Source organism: Macaca mulatta, chromosome 2 (genome assembly GCF_049350105.2).
Source record: "Macaca mulatta isolate MMU2019108-1 chromosome 2, T2T-MMU8v2.0, whole genome shotgun sequence".
Taxonomy (NCBI): Eukaryota; Metazoa; Chordata; class Mammalia; order Primates; family Cercopithecidae; genus Macaca; species Macaca mulatta.
In genome coordinates, this window is record NC_133407.1 from 111,497,614 (window position 1) to 111,506,613 (window position 9,000).

Consider the following 9,000-nt stretch of genomic DNA (forward strand, 5'->3'; position numbering starts at 1 on the left):
CAGGAGAATGGCGTGAACCCGGGAGGTGGAGCTTGCAGTGAGCCGAGATTGTGCCACTGCGCGCCAGCCTGGGCGACGGAGCGAGACTCCGTCTCAAAAAAAGAAAAAAAAAAAGTTTTAATAGTGAAAACAAAGTTCCAGAGATATGGGGTTAACTTTAAAATTTCTTCAACTTTGCTGTATATTTGAAATGTTTCTTTATAAGATGTTGAGAAGGAAAGACATTCACACGCAATGCTGTATAGTTCAAATTGGACTTTCATGAGTGGTACATAGAGAAATAACCAGTTTGACTGGGTGTGGTGGCTCACACCTATAATCTCAACACTTTGGGAGGCCAAGGCAAGTGGATCACTTGAGGTCAGGAGTTTGAGACCAGCCTGGCCAACATGGCAAAACCTGTCTCTACTAAAAGTACAAAGATTAGCTGGGCATGGCGTGCACGTGTAATCCCAGCTACTCAGGAGGCTGAGGCAGGAAAATCACTTGAACCCAGCAGGAAGATGTTGTAGTGGGTCGAGATCGCGCCACTGCACTTAGGCGACAGAGCGAGACTCTGTCTCAAAAAAAAGAGGGAGAAATAACCAGCCCACTGAGGGAGCACAGAAGAGAACATGATCATTTCTGCTGGGACAGGTGGCAGTGAGGGTTAAAAAGAATCCTATAGTGGAGGAGTCCAAGGAACTGGGGCTGAAAGACAAACTTTTAAAGGCAGAGGAAGAAAGAAAGTGGAAAAGGGGCATTTCATTAGATAATAACCAGGGCAACATGAGAATGCAAGGCCCATTTGGGAAGCTGCAAATCAGCAGGGACTCTCGGGTGCAGAGCGGCAGGGGAGAAAGCTGACAAGCTGAACTGTGCCCAGGCCAGGACAGCATGAAAGACAGACAGGAGCATCTAGTTTTGACTCAGTCAACAATGGGGACCGGGGCAGTGGCTCACGCCTGTAATCCTAGCACTTTGGGAGGCCGAGGCAGGTGGATCACTTGAGGACAGGAGTTTGAGACCAGCCTGTCCAATCTGGCGAAACCTTGTCTCAATACAAAAATTAGCCAGGCATGGTGTCATGTGCCTGTAATCCCAGCTGCTTGGGCGGGTGAGGCACAAGAATCCCTTGAACCTGGGAGGCGGAGGTTGCAGTGAGCTGAGATCGCACCACTGCACTGCAGCCTGGCAACAGAGTCTGTCTCAAAAAAAAAAAAAAAAAAAAAAAAAAGCCGGGCGGTGGCTCACGCCTGTAATCCCAGCACTTTGGGAGGCCGAGGCGGGCGGATCACAAGGTCAGGAGATCGAGACCACGGTGAAACCCCGTCTCTACTAAAAATACAAAAAATTAGCCGGGCGCGGTTGTGGGCGCCTGTAGTCCCAGCTACTCGGGAGGCTGAGGCAGGAGAATGGCGTGAACCCGGGAGGCGGAGCTTGCAGTGAGCCGAGATCGCGCCACTGCACTCCAGCCTGGGCGACAGAGCCAGACTCCGTCTCAAAAAAAAAAAAAAAAAAAAACATAGAAAGAAAGAAAAAAGCCAATGGGGACCAAGCACAATGGCTCACGCCTATAATCCCAGCACGTTGGGAGGCTGAGGTGGGAGGATTGCTTGAGCCCAGGAATTAGAGACCAGCCTGGGCAACACAGCAAGACCCTCTCTTTATTTTTATTTAAAAAAAAAAAAAAAGAAAGAAAGAAAAGGAAAGAAACAACAGGGAGCTGCCGAGCAGGGTGTGTGTGAGATGGGCGGAGGCTTGCTCTGGAAAGGATCATCTGACAGGGCAGAGCAGGCAGGGGGAGACAGCCAGTTGTAGGAAGGAACAGCAAGGCTGTTGGTCAAAGTTTTCTATTGTTTTCGTTAGCAAACTGATAATCCGTGCAACTTTTGTAACAGAAAAATGGTTATGACGGCCGGGCGCAGTGGCTCACTCCTGTAATCCCAGCACTTTGGGAGGCCGAGGCGAGCAAATTACATGAGGTCAGGAGTTCGTAACCAGCCTGGCCAGCATGGTGAAACCCCGTCTCTACTAAAAATACAAAAATTTGTTGGGCGTGGTGGTGCACGCTTGTAATCCCAGCTACTGAGGAGGCTGAGTCAGGAGAATCCCTTGAACCCGGGAGGCGGAGGTTGCAGTGAGCTGAGATCATGCCATTGCACTCCAGCCTGGGCAACAAGAGTGAGACTCCATCCTCCCAAAAAAAGAAAAAAGAAAAGACAAAGAAAAATGGTTATGACATGACCTTCCCAGAGGCAGGTCAGCAAGATAATCCAGTTTTCAGTTTGTCCCAATTCCCAGTTTTCTGGGAACTCTGACCTCCCTAAAGACTTTCTTTTCTGTTTGAAGCTGTAGGCTGTCCATGGACCTTCCTTCTGGCCCTCAGTCACCACCCAGAGGATGCAACTCCAGAATGAACACACTAGGAGTCAGGAAACTTGGTTTCTAACCCTGCTTTTGCCACTTTCCCTCTCTGTGCCCCAGGCTCCTCATTTGTTAATTGGTTGTGTTGGTATGATTGTTTTCCAGGCTTCCTTTCAGGTTCAAAGCTTTTTTTTTTTTTTTTTTTTTTTTTTGAGACAGAGTTTCACTCTGTAACCTAGGCTGGAATGCAGTGGCACAATCACAGCTCACTGCAGCCTCCTGAGCTAAAGCGATCCTCCCACCTCAGCCTCCCAAGTAGCTGGGACCACAGTCGGGCACCACCACACCTGGCTAATTTTTTTTTTCACTTTTGTAGAGATGGAGTCTCCCTCTGTTGCCCTGGCTCGTCTTGAACTCCTGGGCTCAAGTGATCCTCCCTCTTTGGCCTCCCAGAATGCTGGAATTATAGGCGTGAGCCACTGCTCCTGGTCTCAAGACTTCCTTAATCCGGTCTTCTTGCAACTGGCCTTCTAGGTCCTCTCTCAAATATTCATTTACCCCTTGACTCGCGGTGTCTTTGTGATCTTGGAGACCCTCCTCTGTTCTATCTGTCTGCCTGTCTTACCTCCTTCCTCCTCTGTCAAGGGTGTCACTGCAGTGTCCAGCTCCAGCTCCTGGCTGGGACATGAAAGAGCTCTACTGACAGGTAAAGGCCTCTGAACCTTAGGGGTGGGCTTGTGAAAGGAGTGACAGTTACCACTTCCCTGGGTTGTGATAAAGAACAACAGACTGCCTTGTGGAAGCCCCCAGCCCGGGGTCTGAGCACCAGGCACCCAGCTTACCTCTACACCTTCCCTTTCTCTCAGTCTTATTGAGTTCTAGGGATTCAAAGTCCCCCCCCCCCGCCTTTTAATTGCATTTATTTTAATGCTGAATTTACTCCTGTGCCATAAGTTTTTGTTTCTTCAGTTTCTTCTGGGATATCTTTTTCTTCTGGGCAACCTCCTCTTCTGGTTTAGGAACAATCTGTTCCTTTTCAGTAAGGACCATCTCGATGTGGCAGGGAGAGCTAATGTGTGGGTTAATCTGACCACGAGCTCTGTAGGTCCGGTAGCGCATCTTAGGTGCTTTGTTCACTTGGATATCTTCAATGACCAGAGAATCTACATGGAAACCCTTAAGTTCAGCATTACTCCCTGCATTTTTAAGCATGTGCAGCAAAAATTCAGCACTCTTTTTGGGCCACTGACCTTGTGTCCAGCCCCACTGCTTGGCCTGGGCGCACCTGCCAACCCCACCATTGTAACGTCGGAATGATACTCCGTGGCTTTTCATATATACATACCCGTGATGGCCTGGGCAGTTTCACGAGTGTTCTTAAAGTGAACACGAAGATTGGAACCTCTTGATTTGCATGATTTTGTGGGGTTCTCTGGGTCAAGTGAATAGCGAACCATTTTCACAGATTACCTCAGGCTGCTTAAGGAAAGAGGAAGAGTGGTGGCTGCTGGGAGAACTCATGAGAACTTCGAATTGAAAGTTTTACATACATCGCCCCTTGAGTTCTCACAGTGAGGTTGGAATTTGTTCTCCTTAGACAGATAAGGAACTGAAGGCTCAGAGGAGCTACACAACTTGCCCAAGGTCACAGAGGGAGATCCAAGAAATTCACAACCAAGCCATGAAAAGAAATAGTTACTCAGTATCCTATGCACCCAGCACTGACTTTTATCATTATTATTTTGTTGTTGTTATTGAGACATAGTCTCGCTCTGTTACCCAGGCTGGAGTGCAATGGGGCGATCTCGGCTCACTGCAACCTCCACCTCTCGAGTTCAAGCAATTATCCTGCCTCAGCCTCCCAGATAGCTGGGATTACAGGTGTACATCACCACGCCCGGCTAATTTTTGTAATTTTAGTAGAGATGGGATTTCACCATGTTGGCCAGGCTGCTCTCGAACTCCTGACCTCAGGTGATCTGCCTGCCTTGGCCTCCCAAAGTACTGGGATTACAGGTGTGAGCCACCGTGCCCAGCCCCAGCACTGACTTTTAAAAATGCTCAGTGACTCACACCTGTAATCCCAGCACTTTGGGAGGATGAGGGGGGAGGATCACTTGATCACAGGAGTTTGAGATAAGCCTGGGCAACATGATGAAACACCGTTTCTACACAAAATACAAAAATTTACTGGGCATGGTGGCATGCACCTGTGGTCCCGGCTACATGGGAGGCTAAAGCAAGAGGATCGCCTGAGACTAGAAGTTTGAGGCTGCAGTGAGCTGTGATTGTACCACTGCACTCAGTCTGGGTGACAGAGCTAGACTGCCTCAAAAAATAAAATAATATATATAAATATACATCGTGATCCCCACTGCTAGACCCCACACAGGCCCTAAGGAACTGACAGAGCAGAGTAAAACACAGTCCAGCCAAGGGGAGCCTGTCCAGCGGGTGCTACTACACAGATGGGGAGGCAAGGGCAATGGGGTGGGTTGTGCTCAGCAGCCTGGGACAGGAAGAGAGAAAGAGGTGGCATTTACTGCTTCCTGGGGAACAGTAGGAGTTCCCAGACTCCCTCATTCACTGAGAACATCCTGATATTTCACCTGGCGGTGAATTGTTGCTGGTGGCGGGACAAGGCAGAGGAGGGCCTTCCAGGCTCCCTCAAAGACATGGAGTCAAGAAGCTGAGGCATATATCTTTCCTGTTCTCCCAGGAGATGCACTCTCCTCCCCCTCCAGCCTGGACAGCATTGCATTCATTTTTTTCTTTTGTTTTTTTTTTGTATGTGTGTGTGGTTTTTTTTTTTTTTTTTTTTTTTTTTTTTTTTTTGAGACTGAATCTCACTTTGTTGCGCAGGCTGGAGTGCAGTGGTGTGATCTTGGCTCACTGCAACCTCCACCTCCCAGTTCAAGCAATTCTCATGCCTCAGCCTCCTGAGTAGCTAGGATTACAGGTGCGTGCCACCACACCTGGCTAATTTTTTTGTATTTTTTTTTTAGTAGAGATGGGGTTTCACCATGTTGGACAGGCTGGTCTGGAACTCCTGATCTCAAGTGATCTGCCTGCCTTGGCCTCCCAAAATGCTGGGATTACAGACGTGACCCACTGCACCCTGCCTCATTTTTATCTTTTGACATTTAGTTTCTCTGTTAATAATACGGTCCTGTCATTCTTATGTTCATTTGCAGAATGCACATTTCTTTTCTTTTCTTTTGAGACAGAGCCTTACTCTTCACTCCAGTCTCCCAGGCTGGAGTGCAGTGGCATGATCACAGCTCACTGCAGCCTTGACCTCCCGAACTCAAGCAATCCTCCTCCCTTAGCTTCCCAAGTAGCTGCGACTACAGGCGCACACCACCATCCCAAGCTAATTTAAAAAATTTTTTATAGAGACAAGGTTTCCCCATGTTGCTCACGCTGGTTTCAAACTCCTGAGCTCGAGCAATCCTGTTGAGATTACAGGCATGAGCCACCGCACCTGGCATACATTTCTTGAATGCTAACTGTGCACATGACACTGTACGCTAGTTGTGTGAGGCACACAGATATGAATGAGGCATCCTAACCCCCGATGGCCACTAAGAGGGAGTTACATACATAAATAATCATAATACAAGGAAGAAGATGTTAAGTGGTCCAACTAAGGTTAAGATAAAGCATTATAAAAGTTCAGAGATGAGAAAAATAATGTCCAAAGGGCAGTTGGAAAAGATTTCATGAAGGAGGCAACATTTGTGTTCACTATAGAAAGAGAAAGGACAATTTTTAAATTTTAAGGAATAGCTGGGTACAGTGGCTCATGCCTGTAATCCCAGCACTTTGGGAGGCCAAGGTGGGTAGATCACCTGAGGTCAGGAGTTCGAGACCAGCCTGGCCAATGTGGTGAAGCCCCATCTTTACTAAAAATACAAAAATTAGCTTATGTGGTGGTACATGCTTGTAATCCCAGCTACTCGGGAGGCTGAGGCATAAGAATCACTTGAACCCGGGAGACAGAGCTGAGCTGAGATAGTACCACTATACTCCAACCTGGGCAACAGAGTGAGACTCTGTTCCAAAAAAAAAAAAAGTTAAGGAACAAGCTGAGATGTGCTTTCTGGTTAGAGGGCACAGTGTGAACCAAAGTAAGTTCTGCAAACGTTTGGATTATGTGACCCTTTAAACCTGTGAGGCCATGTTGGTATAGCTGGCTCACTACTGCCTCCCCAGCAACTGGCCTGGCACACAGAAGGCACTCAGTAAAAATTTGTTGCCTTTTTTTTTTTTTTTTTTTTTTTGAGACAGAGTTTTGCTCTTGTTTTTTTTTTTTTTTTTTTTTTTTTTTGAGACGGAGTCTCGCTCTGTCGCCCGGGCTGGAGCGCAGTGGCCGGATCTCAGCTCACTGCAAGCTCCGCCTCCCGGGTTTACGCCATTCTCCTGCCTCAGCCTCCCGAATAGCTGGGACTACAGGCGCCCGCCACCTCGCCTGGCTAGTTTTTTGTATTTTTTTTAGTAGAGACGGGATTTCACCGTGTTAGCCAGGATGGTCTCGATCTCCTGACCTCGTGATCCGCCCGCCTCGGCCTCCCAGAGTGCTGGGATTACAGGCTTGAGCCACCGCGCCCGGCCTGAGTTTTGCTCTTGTTGCCCAAGCTGGGGTACAATTGGCATGATCTCGGCTCACTGCAACCTCTGTCTCCTGGGTTCAAGCGATTCTCCTGCCTCAGCCTCCTGAGTAGCTGGGATTACAGGAACCTGCCACCACGCCTGGCTGTTTTTTTGTATATTTAGTAGAAACGGGGTTTCTCCATGTTAGCCAGCTGGTCTTGAACTCCTGACCTCAGGTAATCTGCCCACCTCGGCCTCCCAAAGTGCTGGGATTACAGGTGTGAACCACCGCGCCCGGCCAAAAATTTGTTGCTTTGATCAGTGGTTCAGTTTGGCTGGAGTGTAGAGAACTTGGAGAGGGACAATAGGCAGAAGGAAAATCTTAGTTATTCATTGCTGCACAACAAATTACCTCAAATCTTCGCACTTACTACAACAATAAACATTGATTATCTCTCAGAGTTTCTGCAGATCAGGAATTTGGGAATGGCTTGACTGGGCAGTTCCGGCTTGAAATCTCAAGAATTGCAGTCACATTTGGATAGGGTTGCATTGTCTGAGGGCTTAGCTAAGGCCAGGGGATTCCCTTCCAAGGCGGCTTACTCACAGGGCTGGCAAGTTAGTGCTGGCTTTGGCAGGAGATCTTGCTTCTTCACCATGTGGGCTCCTCCACAGGGCTGCTTCAGGGTCCTTATGGTGTGGACATTGACTTCCTCTGGAGTGAGTGGTGGGCATGGAGGCATGCACCTGTGGTCCCAGCTACATGGGAGGCTGAAGCATGTAGTGAGTGATCCAAGAGACAGGATGTAGGAGGTAGCTGTAACCTCTTCACAGCCAAGCCTTGGAAGTCACTCTGTAGCATCACTTCTGCTACATTCTGTGCACTAGAAGCAAGTCATTTAAGTCTGACCCACTTTCAAGGGAAAGGGAATCAGCCTCCACCTTGGAAAGGGGAAATGGCAAATAATTTGCAGGCATATTTTAAGTAACCACAGACCATGAGGGTAAGAAGGTTTGTCTGCTCAGAACTCAGGGGTTCTTCAGCTGGGTGGGACTCCAAGGGATCCAGCTTTTTTTTTTTTTTTTTTTTAGACGGAGTCTCGCTCTGTCACCCAGGCTGGAGTGCAGTGGCCGGATCTCAGCTCACTGCAAGCTCCGCCTCCCGGGTTCACGCCATTCTCCGGCCTCAGCCTCCCGAGTAGCTGGGACTACAGGCGCCCGCCACCTCGCCCGGCTAGTTTTTTTTTTTTTTGTATTTTTTAGTAGAGACGGGGTTTCACCGTGTTAGCCAGGATGGTCTCGATCTCCTGACCTCGTGATCCGCCCGTCTCGGCCTCCCAAAGTGCTGGGATTACAGGCTTGAGCCACCGCGCCCGGCCAGGGATCCAGCTTTCTGTGGGGGATCCAGCGGTCCTGCCCTGGTGCCATCTATCCAAGGGACTGTGGGCTTCTGGCAGCAAAACCAAGAACCAAGGCAAGACCCAGTGCTGCCTGCTGTTGAGAAATCTGAAGTGGCTCAGACCAGAGCAGGGGGTGCTCCCCATCTGGCAAGCACATAGCAAGAGGACATGAGCCCTTTTGCCCCAGGAGAGTCAGGAAAGGCCTCCTGGGGGTGGCATCTGAGCTGCATTCTTTCAAAGCTTTTATTAGGCCTAAAGTGTGGGGCTGGGTGTATACACAGAAGGTTAAACGCACCTGGTGTGGCGGCTCAGCAGGCATCGGAAGCCACACAGGAGAGCTGAGGCCTGAGGACACTCCCACCGACCATAGCAGCAGACACTGTCTCTGCCCTGCAGCTGGTGAGACCTTTCTAATGCCACTTGGTGTTGGCATACAGCTTTTCAGATGGCTGTGGACTGTCCCACAAGCACTCCGTGAGCTCCGTGGGGCAGGCTAAAGTGCGCTGGAGATTGTATGTGTAAACTGTTTGCTCATTTCCCCAATCAAAGGTCCCTGAACATTGTTGGGGTCTTCTCCCCCTTTCTGCTCCTACTTCTCTGAATGTGCTTACCCTATATGGGCCTGTTTACCTCTCTGCTGCTGCTGCTTCTTCTTTTTTTT

The 9,000-nt window shown here is 49.1% G+C and overlaps 1 pseudogene; it reads right to left on the reverse strand.

Moving 5' to 3' along the window:
- Positions 1–3,282: 3,282 nt before the first annotated feature.
- On the reverse strand, positions 3,283–3,838 carry LOC710613 (large ribosomal subunit protein uL22 pseudogene; annotated as a pseudogene).
- Positions 3,839–9,000: the final 5,162 nt, after the last annotated feature.